General features: G+C 35.0%; 1 long non-coding RNA gene across 1 annotated transcript; it reads left to right on the top strand.

The window, feature by feature from the left end:
- Positions 1–2,261: 2,261 nt before the first annotated feature.
- On the top strand, positions 2,262–5,956 carry LOC141458642 (uncharacterized). The gene is made up of 3 exons (XR_012461087.1): positions 2,262–2,858; positions 2,932–3,138; positions 4,433–5,956. It is a non-coding gene; the product is annotated as an uncharacterized lncRNA (long non-coding RNA).
- Positions 5,957–14,501: the final 8,545 nt, after the last annotated feature.

Raw genomic sequence — 14,501 nt, forward strand, 5'->3', positions numbered from 1 at the left:
TAATTATATAACTGTTACACAGCTTCTTCAGGCAATAATCATAGATGAGGGATTACCAAGTGGCAAAACAATCTCGAAATAAAGATCCCACTTTAAATCTTGATTTAAATGCTGCACATTCTACGAGCAGCAAATATGTATAATCTTACAAAACTTAAAAACAAAGAAGTCGTAAACAGTAAGCTACATTATTAAGATGGCTACAATTGTTGTTTTTAAAAAAACAATAGATTTATTGCAGCATCCTTTTAGCTGATTAGTTACAGAGGATAATTTTATGTAATTATTATCTTTAAATCTTGTTATTATCAGAAAATCCGATTTTTAACTTTAACTGATTTGCCAGTAATTCCTTTTGAAGATATTGTACTTTCGTTGAAATTCACTGTGTTAGGAAATTAAAGTTAAACAAATAGTAATAACACAAGTAATTCCATCATTCCGAGTAAGTTAATGTTCTTGTCAAGACCCAAGTTATTTTAGCTGAAGAAAAAAAAGAACAAGAAAAGATTCTCAATAGAAGGGTCTAATAATAGAAGAACATAAAAATTAATCGAATCAGAATTTCACTGTCAACTTTCGAATTTACAGTGATTCAATTGTCTTCACCAGTTTAAGAAACTTTAAACGAAGTACCCTTACTATTGTATAACGAGGAAACCAAAGAAAAAGGGTAACAAGTTAGAGTTACCAAAGATACTGACTGACTGAGTGACACCTGTAAATGGTTCTGAGATTCTAGCGTTCTTGCGGGTATTCCAGCGTTAAATATACTTTATGCTGAGCAGTATCAATTACTAATGGCTTTAGAGATACTACAGGCAAACCCAATCTAATGTAAAGAAGTGTCATGCGGATCTGTCCAGCCAATAGATTAATCACACATGGCTGTCTGTATCGAGAACGAGGAGCCTCCAAGGTACTAAGCGCTTTCTCTTGACTGCCTCCGATCAACTTTCAGCCATTTATGACTAACGCGTACTTGGCAGAGCAGTTGACATCCTCTGAAAGCCTTCTGAGTCACCAGGTGTTCGAGGAAAACATACCTCCTCTTGAGAAAGGGGAATTTCAGTCTCCAGAGAGTGGTTTTCTCTTTCTAGGACTTATCTAGAAAGCCTGAGAAGTTACCAGATGGAATATATCCACTTCAAGAGCGTTAAGCGGGCAGTGTCTGGCACCAGGGAGTTTTTATCCCAGTCGGCCAGTTCTACCCATCCTTAAATTTCTAAATGGTTAACATAGAATGTTAACCCCTCTCTAAAACCCTTTCAAGTTCTTAATTTGAAGGCGCCATCTTTAGAAAATATCCGGGAAGGCGAGCATAGGTCCTAAAACTCCCCTTCTCTTCCTAGGACTTCCCTGGAAAGCCTGGATCCCTTGATTTGAGCCGAACTTTGGAAAGGAGCGCGAGTTACATCAGGAAGTTGTTATTCCTAACTGCGAGTCTCTTTCAACATACTCGTTGTATTTTTTTAAGACCCCCCCTCAAATTCTGTAAAAACACACAAGGGAGCCCACAGATAATCTTATTAGGCCACCAGTGGATGCGTTTTATCTAATCTAAACTATTCAGTAATAAAACAAGTTTCATTGAAGATTTTAAGCAAGAGTAGTTTGAGGTTTTTCATTTAAAATGCATCTCAAGAAAAATAAGACTGTTGCTACGAGTCAAAAAGAGAAAATTTAGTCATGATATTCATGAAGAAATTCAACTATAAGGTCATATCGCTGCAAGTTCTGCAATTTTTTTTATCTTTCGAGGAAAGTGAAAGGTTGATCCAAAGTCAAGGAATAATCAGCTCAGAGATGTGAAACGAAACTAAGAACTGTGTGATCATAACGAAGACCTGCTGACGCACAGTTAATAGAATACTCCAAATCCTGCATTCAATGCAATTTGAAGATCAGAGAGGACAATCATTTTTCATTTAAATGGGAGTTGAGGATTCCCTCATTCGATTATTCCTTTTAGATTACTGAAAGGTGAGCTGTGTATTGTGAGGATAAAACCAGCATGAATCCTCTGCTAGCGAAATATGATTTCATTTTAATTGGGCATTACATTTTTTTAAGAGGATTAGTTGAGAAATGATGCCTTGGAAAAGGAATCAGAACGTATTTAAAAAGTAAAAAACTAGTAAGATAAAATAATATTATAAGAGTATTTAAATCGAAATAATAGATGAAAGAAATGGTTACAAAATTCCATCCTAGAGGGCTTAACCTTACTAAGGAGTGATTGATGTGTCGATAATTATTAATGCATTGCTAACTTGCATGTGGGGAATGTATGTATCAAAAGCTAGTGTCCTTTAACCTATGCAAATTTGAGGTTACGTTTAAAGTTTGGGTTAAGTTGTCGTGTCATTTATTTTTCAGATTAAGAAGTCCTCATATATTTAACAAGAACCTAATTCGCTTTAGAACAAGCATATACTTCATTATATCAATTTACAAACTCTTGTGATTGCTTTTAAAAAAAGAAAGTTGATTGATTTCTATTTTAAACATCATGGTTGTAGTGTAGTGCTGTGTCGTATTACTTGATTATTTGCTACTTTTCATGTTAGAACGAAGCAATCAATACTTTTAAATAAGTAGTTTATAAATTATTCTAAAAGAAGATGTAGTTTTTTAAAATTATTACTAACCTTTAAAATCATTTTACAGGATTGGTTTATTGCCTTGAAGTTTTTACATTTTAGGTTAATTGACATGCAGAAGAATATAACAGCAAACTTATCTATTATGCACCTGAAATTACAAAAAGCATTACTAATTGTGACCATTACAATGCAAGAGGGATTTACTAAAAAGAAATATAAATCCAAGAATTCATTTTATAAACTTAATCCAAGGTATGTACTTGATTTGAAAAAAACTTATTTGCAATTCTTATTTCGTGTACAGGTAATGTGTTTTCTTTTGTAGACTGGGAATTTTGTTAAAAGTCTTAGTAATTTAAATTGGGACTGTGGTCTATAGAGAGAAGAATTCGTTCCACAATTGGGTTTGACTTTAACCCCAATTTAGTGCGATGTTATCCAGCAAAGAACATATGTATGTTAGTTCTGGATTTCATTAGAATACGATGGAGAAAAATAGAAAAGATGCTGTGATGGAATTTTATATTGCCAGGTATGTAAAATTTTAATCAAGTTAATTTGTTAAGCATCTTGACTAACTCCTTCATCTCAACGAAATTATTAATTGTAACCCACCCAACAATTCAGAAAGTGCAAGTTCCATCTAATTCTGGGTTTTGATGTAACCCAGCCAAAAAAAAAAGAAGTTTTTAGATACTAATACGGTAACTGAAATCACAACAGCTGTTGAAAAAGTCGTAACATCTCTCACTTTATAAAGAAAACATTACCAAAAAAAACGTTTTTCTTGGATTCAGAGAGAAGAAAAGAATAATGCCAATTTCAGTCATGGATTTCTAAGGTCCCGAAAACTTGGCAAAATACTAAAATCATTACCGAAATTAGTATTATTCGTTTATTGCTACTAGATTAATGTACATATCAGTCACCAAAAAATAATGAACAATACTTAACTCAGAGAAATATGTATTCACAAGTGAAAAACTTAACCTTTTTTACTTATATTCATAATATTTATTACTAAATATAGTTTTAGTATATCAAATTAGTTGAAAAGATCAATTCATTTTTAAACTGCAAAAGCATTATTGGCTGCAATAATTACTCAATATTTGAAATTTAACTAGAATTCCAAGATTCACTTGACCTTTGAAAACCATTTAAAGAATTTTTAAGTATGAAATACCATGTTTAAGTTTAAATTAAGTCTCATTTTATTCAGATATCTTGCTTAATCTTGATAAGTATACGATTAACTTTAATGTATATACTACGTTAACTTTTATTAAAATTAAACTTAATACCCCAATTTAACTTCCAAATTTTGTCACTAATTCCTCCTTAAAACACGATTAAACATACATACATTTTTTAATGTCTACAGTATGTTGAAACTAATTTTGTAATGAATTTATGTTATGGATCTTAAATATAATCTTATTTCTTTTAAAAAATTAAATTGAACTTACATTAGAATTAAGTTGAATAATGGATGCCCCCGAACTGGTAAAGACAAATGGTGGCCTTTGCTTTTTAGTCATTAATATATAAATTAATAAATTTATATTTTTCAAATTTTAACATAAAAATTTAGTAATAATTTCATTAAATTTAAGTTTATAATTTTATTAAATTTAGAATTATAATTTTTTTTTTTGTTAAATATTATTAAAAAATTAATTCCAATTAACTTTCGACAAATCTAAAATTTATAAAATAATTTAAAACTATTTTTAGAAACAATTAAAATTATAATTAAATTTAGACAAAATAAAATAATATATTTGTATTAATTTCATAAGAACTTCCCTTTTCTTTTGTTTTAGAACTCAATTCGCCATCATGACGTCACAATCGTTGGAGTGAACTATGGTGTAATTGACCCCAAATTTCTTAGATGTGTGCAATTTTTTTAATATTTTAGTAATTATGAAAATGTAATTGTTAATTATTTGTTAAATTATAAATAATATCAATTTAGTTTTCAAATTAGTGTTTTTAAGTGAAGTTTAAATAAATAGATTTTCTGAATCATGTGCCCTCAATTTGGTGAGTGCCCAATTTATATCTTTATTTTTTTGGTAATAAAAATAATTTTTATGTATCGTTTTATAAAATGTTGTTTGAATTTTTTACTTTTTTTATTTTATAAAAAGTCTACATTATTTTAAGTTTTTACGAATCTTATGATTATTGTAAAATACTTTGGGTCCTTTAACTGTACTGAATTTCTTAATGGCGACTTTTAAATCTTGATGAGAATTAATTTTTTTTTTTTTCTTCATCAAAATTGATTCTGATATTTAAAGATTCTCAATCTTAAAATACGATTTGATTTGAAATAATACACAAGCTGTTCATCGTTTGCCTTTTCAATACTTCTTTTATTAATATGCACCGTATTTTTTTTGGGGATGAAGACTGAGAAGTTATTGAACAAGATAACTTACCCAAAGTGGCATTGCACTTGAGTATAATACTCACCCAAATATCAGCTAATAAATTTGAAAGAATGCTATTAAAGTCTAATTTTTCTTGAGCCTCTTTTGAGAAACACATAGTGGACAAAATAAGTAATAGGTATCTCGACCATAAACTCTTACCGTACAGTAAGTTATTTAACCATCAAATTAATAAGAATATAGAATAGACAAATTATTCCCAAAACACGAACCTTTAATCAAAGGGTTAATAATAGAATAGAATAGATTAAATTAGGGCGGCCTTAAGGACTACGCCACTACGACCCCCTTTGGATCTATTGTGGCTCCCCTAACTTTAAAGCTCACCCTCTGGACCCGTCCGCTTAATCAGACTCTTAATGCTGGAGAGCGACTCCTGGGTAAAGCTCTCACAGGCCTTGGTTTTTTCCTCCCCCGAGAAGTAACATCCTTAGCTATACAAGCCCCTCACACTGACACAACACGTGCACTCCCTTTTCCTCTTCTTCCTGACAGAACCTACAAAGGCTAGCCATCTGCCAGGTGCCCATGCAAAGGCATGTGTTTTCTGAGCCTGCAGTGGCCATTTAATAAGCCTAAAATTATCCTTATAGCCCCACGCGGGCCTTGACGGATTAATTCTGCAGCCAGCCTTGGCGAATAGCCTCTGATGAACTCTTCCGCCTGTCTCTGTCCAGTGGTGGCGAGCCACCACTCCTGAGACCTACTCTGTTAAGTATCGAAGTAAGCAATGTTAATTATTGGGTTATTATTTTGCGGGAATTAGTTGGGTTGGTAACAAGTAATATGCATTTAGATATATAAGAGACGCTTGTGTGTTGCCATGTTGTATTGTTCATATATGTTAGAATAGTGATTGATATATATAATAAAGTGTTTTTTAATGTACTGTGTCGTATTATACCTACCATAAGCCTATACTAACTAATTTTAACATCCATTTTTATTATACTCTGCACCTATAAGTTAATGGCCGCAGTCTTCACACACTTCGAAACCCCAAAACAGGGCTGCGGGCCAACGAAGTGTCCCGCAGAGCGTTCTCGGGCCAATAAATCTGCCACTTCGTTTCCCTTTATACCTTGAATGACCAGGTACCTAAACCAGAAAGACACCTTATTTTGGTCACTAATTTCCTTCAGGGCACCCAGACAGTCCCAAACTAGTCTTGAGTTGACCTGGTAGGAACTAATTGCCCGTAGAGCAGCCTGGCTATCCGAGAAAATCACAACCTTAGAATTAATAATTCCTCTCCCTTTAATCTCGGTAGCGCAGAACCTAATTGCAGCTAGCTCAGCCTGGAAAACTGTAGCTAGTTTTCCCTAGGCTAACCGAAAAGCTACATTTCGGTTTCGCCCCGTACATTCCCGCTCTTACGCCCTCCACCATCTTGGAGCCATCCGAGTACCACATCGAGTCTCCCACAACATGATATAAATCTTCTTCATCTTCTTCCCATGTTGCTGCAGCTCCATAGTAGGTCCTGGACCTCATTCAAGAGAGTGTGCTCACTCTTCCCCCTGTCTTCGGCTTGCAGGCGCCATCTTCTAACACCCATCTTTCGCAGATCTCTTTCTACATCATCCAACCATCTTATCCTGGGACGACCTCTAAGTCTTGCGCCCCCCTAGGGTGTCTATATAATGCTTTTTTTTAGGAACTCGGTGATAGGACATCCGTTCAACTAATAATATTAAAGAGATATTACTTGAAAATTAGAAAATGCTATTTTCTTCTTTAATATTATTAATAAAAGATTCAGAGATGTGCTCTGTAGAAGACAGACTAATTTAGCTAAGATTACTGTTCACAAATGGTTCACTTACTTCAGAAAATTCTCATAAAGAGTATAAAAAATAGATTTTTCAAAGTATTTTTTACTTTCTCATAGATATATCTTTATATATTTAAATGTTATCCATGAATTTTCTTTTTTATGATCGTTATAAGACTTAAGGTGAAGTTTTCTTAAATCAGATAAATTATTAAATTTTTTAGAACCACAAATTTTCCCAAATGTTTAAAATCACGATTAATCACTTGGTTGTCAAATTTTTTTTCATTTTAAATCTTGTTTTTATGGTGGTATTTTATTTTATTGTGCAAATTAATGTTCCTTCGTTTTACGTACGATATGCATTTGTAATATTAATAAAGTTTACAATTAAATATGTTAATTATTTTGCATATCTTAAATTTTTTTTAAATACTAAAGATTAATTACTTGATGGAAACCATTTTATTGTAATAATCATTTCATTTTTATCCAGAAAAGGAATAATTAGTATTTGGATGATCTTGATTAGAATCTGTGCTCATTTTATTGTAATTTCATTGCTATAAAAACAGGTGCATATTAGTACAGTAGTTACTTATCTTCATTACTTATAGTAAATTTTGTACTGCATATTCAAGCCTCTTGCTGAAATATCGTATCTTCAACTGTTGGTGTTTCTTAAAGCACTAGTCAAAATCACTTTTTCGCCAAGAGATAGAAAAATAATTTTTTGAGAATAATGTTAGCTTCTCTTCAGTATCATTTCAGAATAACGTCCAAACTAAAATGATCTTACAGAATAAATTTAAGAGTAGGGAGCGTGCGAAAAGGTTCTAAAGTCAATGCGACCCAAACGGGGGTTTCTAATTTAACATCCTCCGGTCAGACGAAAGTTGAGCAATTGAAAGGTATCGCCATTGGGCTTAGCTCAACGCCGTTGGTATTTCTACGGCCAGTTTGGGGATACTCTTGAATGCGTAAAATGGAGATTTATCTCATTTCCAGTCAAGCAGAACCCTCAATGGCTACCGAATATCTTCTGAGCCTGCAGTGCATGTAACCCTAGCCCTAGCCATCATTACTTTCAGAGGTACCCAACCAGTTCTTATCAAACAAGTCTGCCATATGGTCCTCGAATACCTTCGTTCGTCTTTGACCATGTTTTGAATTTAAGACTTCGTCATAGCCTTTAGATGTGCAGAAGAAAGTTTCTGGACCCATGAAAGGTTCCTAGAACCTAACAAATGCTACCTTCGACCTTCTCGTTATTAAATACTTATTCAAATAAATTGACTTCCAAATTACTGTAAGTTATTAATCTCTAATATTTTTTTCATTTTCGAGAAACCCATTACTTATTTTATCGACTGTGTGTTTCTCAAAAGAGGCTCAGGAAAAATTAGGCTTTATTAGCATTCTTTCAAATTTATTAGCTGATATTTGGGTGAGTATTATACTCAAGTGCAATGCCACTTTGGGTAAGTTATCTTGTTCAGTAACTTCTCAGTCTTCATCCTCAAAAATAAGAAAAAATATTCTCAAATTAGTTTGTAATAAATTTTTTTAGATAATTCCAGCTTTAAGAGAAAGATTAACTCTCTTAAATCTCTATAGACGCCTGAATCCATCCGTTGTTTGCATTCTAAATGAAATTTTGTAATCTAAATATTGGAGTAAGTTTAGATTAGATTAGATCCCGTGGGTATTGGCCAGTCAGGCGTGACCCAGTGGGATCTTAAGGTTGTGTCATGCTCTAGTTGGGGAGTATCTATCGAGTCCTGTCTAATTAGACTTAAGACGTTTTTGAGAGGCACTGTTTTTTTTGGGCGGGGGGTTAACCTCCAAAAATCTGAACTCTTGGCCTATACACATCCTTTACGTTGACAGCAAATAAGTGAAACGTCCAAATATTTAGTGGAACTCTTGAGTTTAGAATTTGGAAATTCAATATGAAAATTTACTTTTAGAATGTCACTTGTCGGAAAATATTTTTAAAAATTGAAATATTTCCACAAATTTTAAACTAGGTCCTTGAAATGTGGTCGACCCTTTTGGGCAGTTTTTTTTCCCCATTTTGGTTAATTACCTTAAAAATTACCTCTGATAACAACATTAAGTTACTTTTTTTTCTGAAATTTTACCAATAATTAATAAGTTTAGAAATAAGTCTTTTTTTTTCCTTATGTTCCAAGTAAAATAAGGTTTTTCTACCTTTAACTTACTTTTAGAAATAATTTTAAATGCTTTATCTGATTGCACTTGGCATATTTAGGCATGCTGTCGGTCATTACTGATGGAATTCCTCACATAAATTGTTAATTTTACTAACATTTGTTGGTAGGCTTGCTTTTATTTCAATGCTATTTCCTTTACTTTTAAGTGAAATTATTGCAATTGCAAATGATTTTTGAGTTTAAGTACGAACAAGATTTTACATGTTTATGCATGTATATAGCACAACTCACAAATGTAAAATTACGATAAGATATCTATCACTAGGAATGTTCTGAAAAACGTTTTCAGCTTTTTTTAAATTTAGAATGGTTTTTCCGAAAATGATTCCAACAGATTTCTTTTATTAAACTTGGCATTCTCACTGTATGTGTACATGTATTTTGTAGCTATTTATTCCCCAGGGAATTTCTATCTAATTGGTGGCATTTCAGTATACTGTACGATTCTAACGCCTGTGTAAATGTGTATCATTTGAGATATGTACGAGCATCAAAATGACCAGGTAAGAAGAATGTCTGTGAGGCTGTACTTCAGTTGTATGAGGCGCCACGGTAGCCGAGCGGTTATAGGCTAGACCTGCAAAGCTAAGATGTATTGTTTGTTTAGTGGATTCGATTCCCCGCGGTCTATAGGCCTTGAATTTTATTTAATGGTTAATATGAGAAATTTACAGTAAAGTATGTTTGCTAGTCGCCTCCGTCCACGACACCTAATTGGTAGTTAGACGTCAAGCCCCGCCTGAAAAAATAGGCGATTACTTTACTTTACTTTTACATTTAACATATTATATAGTATCTTCCCATTATCCAGCTGCTTGGCAGGTCGCCATAGAATTCTTTTTCTGGAAAAGTGACCACATTAGGTTTTTCTTCATTCATCTAACATCCTCCGGCAGTGTCTCGCTTGGCCGTACCATTTTACTACTGTAAGAGCCCTTTCATGATGAACTCTTGTTCAGCCTCAAATTAGCTCTGAAATATCGTTGTTGCGAACGCTGTGCAGTTTGAATGTTCATAGCTACTACGTTGTAGGTCATCCATCTTTCATCACTCTTAAGTTGGCCTTTGGTGCGGTCCACTCCTCTGCAGGTCAACACACTTTTCACAATGGACTTCGAGATCATTTATTTCTTTAATTTAATTAACTGTGCTAACTCTTTTTCTCAGACTTTCTGGTTTAAGTTGATTCTTCTTAGTTGGAAATTTACTCCACTGAATGTTGGCCATTCTCTTTTGCCTTGCGGCTGACTTGCAGCAATTATGGTTTTCAGCCGATGTTGATGTAAACAACGTCTTGCTGAGATAAGTAGCTTTACTTGTCATGTGATTGGTATTCCCAATGGAAGCTGGACACTATGTCCACTTAGTCCAAGGGATGTTGTACTTTTAGAGTTATTACCCATGATTTCTAATCATGCGGAAGCAAGTAACTCAGACATTTTGTTTTTTGGGAAGGGAAATCTGGAATCCTCCTCCTTTTTTTCCCCCTTTTTTTTGGGGGGGTGGGAGACTTTTCCATTTCTGTACTGAAGGCTTTTCATTTCGTACATCCGACCCACTTTCTATCTCTAGAGTCTTTTTCCATTAAAAAAGATCCAGTGACTGTTCAAGTTGTGAGCTTAGTAAAACACTGTTCAGTTAACTTGTCGGCACAATTCTTCTTCTACAAAGGGCTGGAATACATTGTGAAATAATAATTTCCAAAAAATTTAAATCTCTCTGTCCGGCGGGGCTCCTGTCCACCTGTCCTCTTCAACAGCAATCCTCTTCCTTGTACAGATCTGGTGCGCCGCTACCTTGGGCTCTACATAGACAAAAGACTCAAGTGGAGCTCACACACTAGACTTAAAAGACAAGCAAAGACGAAACGTGTGAAACTGCTTTACAGACTACTTGGACGTCGTTCCAAATTGCCCATTGAACTCAAACGCTTAATGTACAACACTATTCTCAAACCTATTTGGACTTACGGACTAGTGTTGTCTCGGGTTCAGCCAAACCTACAAACATACGGACAGTACAAACATTTCAGTCAAAACTCCTGCCGACAGATAGCTGACGCTCCATACTACAGTGACTAACCTCACTCTTCACAACGACCTCTCAAGTTCCCCATTCGTACAACCAACTCGCCAAGACTAAATATCGAAAAATCCTATACTACTCTCTCGACTAGCTCTAATCCTCTTGTACTGTCTCTCGCTTCCTCTGACATCCCTAATACTCCTCCAACTCCGACTGAATCGCCAGTGGCCCCGCCACTTCCTTGCAGTCTGAAGACCTACACGCCATTACTCTCCTATCTCTCCTCTCTCCTCCTCACATTCTCCTCTCTCCTATAGAGAGTGCTACCGCTGGGTAGTTTTTCTCCTCCTGCTCTCCTCCCGCACCAGTTCATTACTCTCTCCATATTTACTTATTGTATACTGTATACAGATTGTAAATTACAAAATAAATTGAAAAAAAAAAAAATCTCCCTGATGAATCACTTCTTTTAAAGCCTTCTTTCGGCCTGGTAGATGTTACTCCCAGACTCAAAAGCCTTATCTCCTATTATAAGCTGGACTTGAATTTTTCAAATTCGTTTCATAAATATACACAACCAAATTGATCTTCAGGTCATGTTTAAAGCAACCATTTCAATGTCTAGGTACCCAAAAAATCATTGATAGATTTCAGAATATTGAATTATTAAATTTAACTCACCTTTTCATCAGTACTTGCTCAATAGTTTTGTTAATGATGCGTTTGAAATTAATTCTTCTTTCAACATTATCAGAAGGTCAATAGAATTAATAATTTAAAAAACACAAAACCTAAATGAATTCTGACTTGACAGTTTTCAGCAGTTGTTTGCTTCTATTCAATAGAAATACAGAAAAAGCAATCAAAAAAATAATAGTAAATAATTAGGATGAGTAATAAAAGCAACGTTGACATCTCATTTCAGATCCTTTGTGAAAGAACAGTAAACATATCCGAAGCGGCAACTGAGAAAACAAATTAATGGGTTGTCATTCAACCTATTCGCAAACAATTTAAATTCAATCGGATCTACAAAAGACTTGTTTTCTTCTTCTTCTTCTTCGTAATGTTTGGTCAAATGTTCGGTAGTTTTCCGTTAACATGAGGTAATTAATAATTACTGAGTTTTTCATTGATTCCTGGAGCTAAGTAGGAAGGGATAGCCATAGGATGACTCACCAAATGACACCTGAAGGAGAACAAATAATTTATATGTTCTTTGTTTAACTTATCGATTGGAAAAACAGGAAAAAAATAAAAGAAAAATTAAGAACGGTTATTATAGTGTTGGAAATTCTACAATCTTCCGTGGTTAATATTTATTAGTTATTAGAAAAATAATTCGCATATAGATGTATCTAAAAAGTATGGGTGCTAAAATCTATATAAAGGGTTTTCCAGGGCAATAACAGGGGCCAGTAATTTGGGTTTAAACCACTCCCTAGCTCCAAAAGCCTTCCTCACAGTTTCAGTGGAAACAACTGGAAAACCACCCGGCTCTCTGGAGAATCTGCAGGAAGATTGGGATGATCATTAAAGGCAGGAGGTCCGCCTCCGCCATAAGTCCACGCTAGTGGTCTTTCTGTATAGCTCAGTGTCCAGTGTGTGTGGAGGAATTCACCAGGAAAGACTCTTAGAAGAATTCTTTCAGCCCCCTTGCTGACACAGATCTGCCATTAACCTCCTAGGCTTGTGTGGCTAAGGATGTTACTTCTCGGGGGGGGGGGGGAGGAAAAACCAAGGCCTCTGAGCTTTACCCAGGAGCAGCTCTCCAGCGTTAAGAGTCTGATTAAACGGACGTGTCTGGAGGGTGAGCTTTAGAGTGAGGGGAGTCACAATAGATCCAAAGGGGTCACAATGGCGTAGGCCTTGAGGCCGCCCTAGCAGAATCTAATCTAATCTAACCTCCTAGGCCTGGGGATCTTAAATGTACCCTTTCAACCGTCTCTAATCCCCCAAATCTCAAATTGGCTGCTAGACCCGGTCAATTTTCTGGACTTGGTCATCTGTTTTGCTCAACACTTTGGTTTGCAAACATTCGTACCAGAGAAAGTTGATTCTAATGGAGTTCTGAAGGTGACTGTGACACTTCCTTTATACCTTCCTTTAGGTCATCTTAGTCCCTAAGGTCGAAAGCTAGGCGCCACAAAATAAGCAATTATGACGGAAATTAGTGATGGTTCCTTCTTCCTTTTTGTATTTTCCTTTCCCATTTCGACTGCGGTTGCTTAGTGTATGACGCGGTCATTCTGGTGATCTCGAAGCTAAGCTTCAAAGCGCCTCCATGAACTGCTTCAAAAAGATTTATTTTCAGCATTTCCAGAGACTCTCGTGAAGTGGCTTGTTGGCCCTTGTCTAAAGCCGCCAGTATTTTTTTTTTGGGCCTCATTCTTTGACCAAGTTATCCAATCTCAAAGAGACCATCTCTTCATAAGATTTATTTTCAGCATTCCCCAGAGACTATCGCATTTCGCACTACTACGATGAGTTGAAGTGGCTTTTCCCCTGTCTACCGCTGGCAGTATTTTTTGGGTCTTATATTTTTTTAACTCTTCAAGTTCCAAATCCTCGATTCATTCTCTCAATACTAGGATCTTGTTCCTCCTGATCTCTATATTCCCTAACACCGTACTTTTTTTTTGCCTTTTTTTTGGCATTGGCTTTCGCCATACAGCCAGCATCGTCTACGTATACAGCCAGCATCGTCTAGCTGCTTATCACTAGAATATCACTCACTCTCCATTCTTACTTACAAATACATTCGCTTCACTCATTCAACCCTCTACTATATACAACTATTTACATACAAACTTACCAACTAATGGATGGATCAGTACTCTATATTCCTGCCAGCCTTATAGCTTAACCGAAATTAAAATCACCGTAATCCTTCTCTAATCATTTTCTTCCATTCATTCTAATCGGCTATAACTTTTAAATACATTCATATTTCATTGCTAGCTCTGCTGTACACCGTACTTCATCCTTCAACAAATCCTTCCTAGTTCGCGCTACCTCTTCCTGGTACTCCTTACCACCAACTATCCTCCATGTGCTCCTACCCTTCCCATCTTTAAATCCCCTTCTATTCTACCCAGCTTTCTCCGAAATTATAATTGTATTCATTTATTTCCTTTATTTTAACTTTAATTTATAAATATCTAAAATACAGGCCAAACTATTATGGCCTCCAATTATGCATGTTTTTATTCCTAGGGGGACTATAGTCCCAGGATAATAAATTTATTTTCTATTTCTATTTCTATTGGTTTCGATAAAATTTGGTGCTTTTTAAAAAAAAGCCACCGTCTGAAGTGATGACATCACATTCTTCCCCTTCCCCTTAGAGCAAAAATTGTAGATTACGTGATAAGTGATAAAGTGTAGATTTCTTTCC

Source organism: Rhodnius prolixus, unplaced genomic scaffold (assembly GCF_049639745.1).
Source record: "Rhodnius prolixus isolate KJV_2025 unplaced genomic scaffold, Rpr scaffold_5, whole genome shotgun sequence".
Taxonomy (NCBI): Eukaryota; Metazoa; Arthropoda; class Insecta; order Hemiptera; family Reduviidae; genus Rhodnius; species Rhodnius prolixus.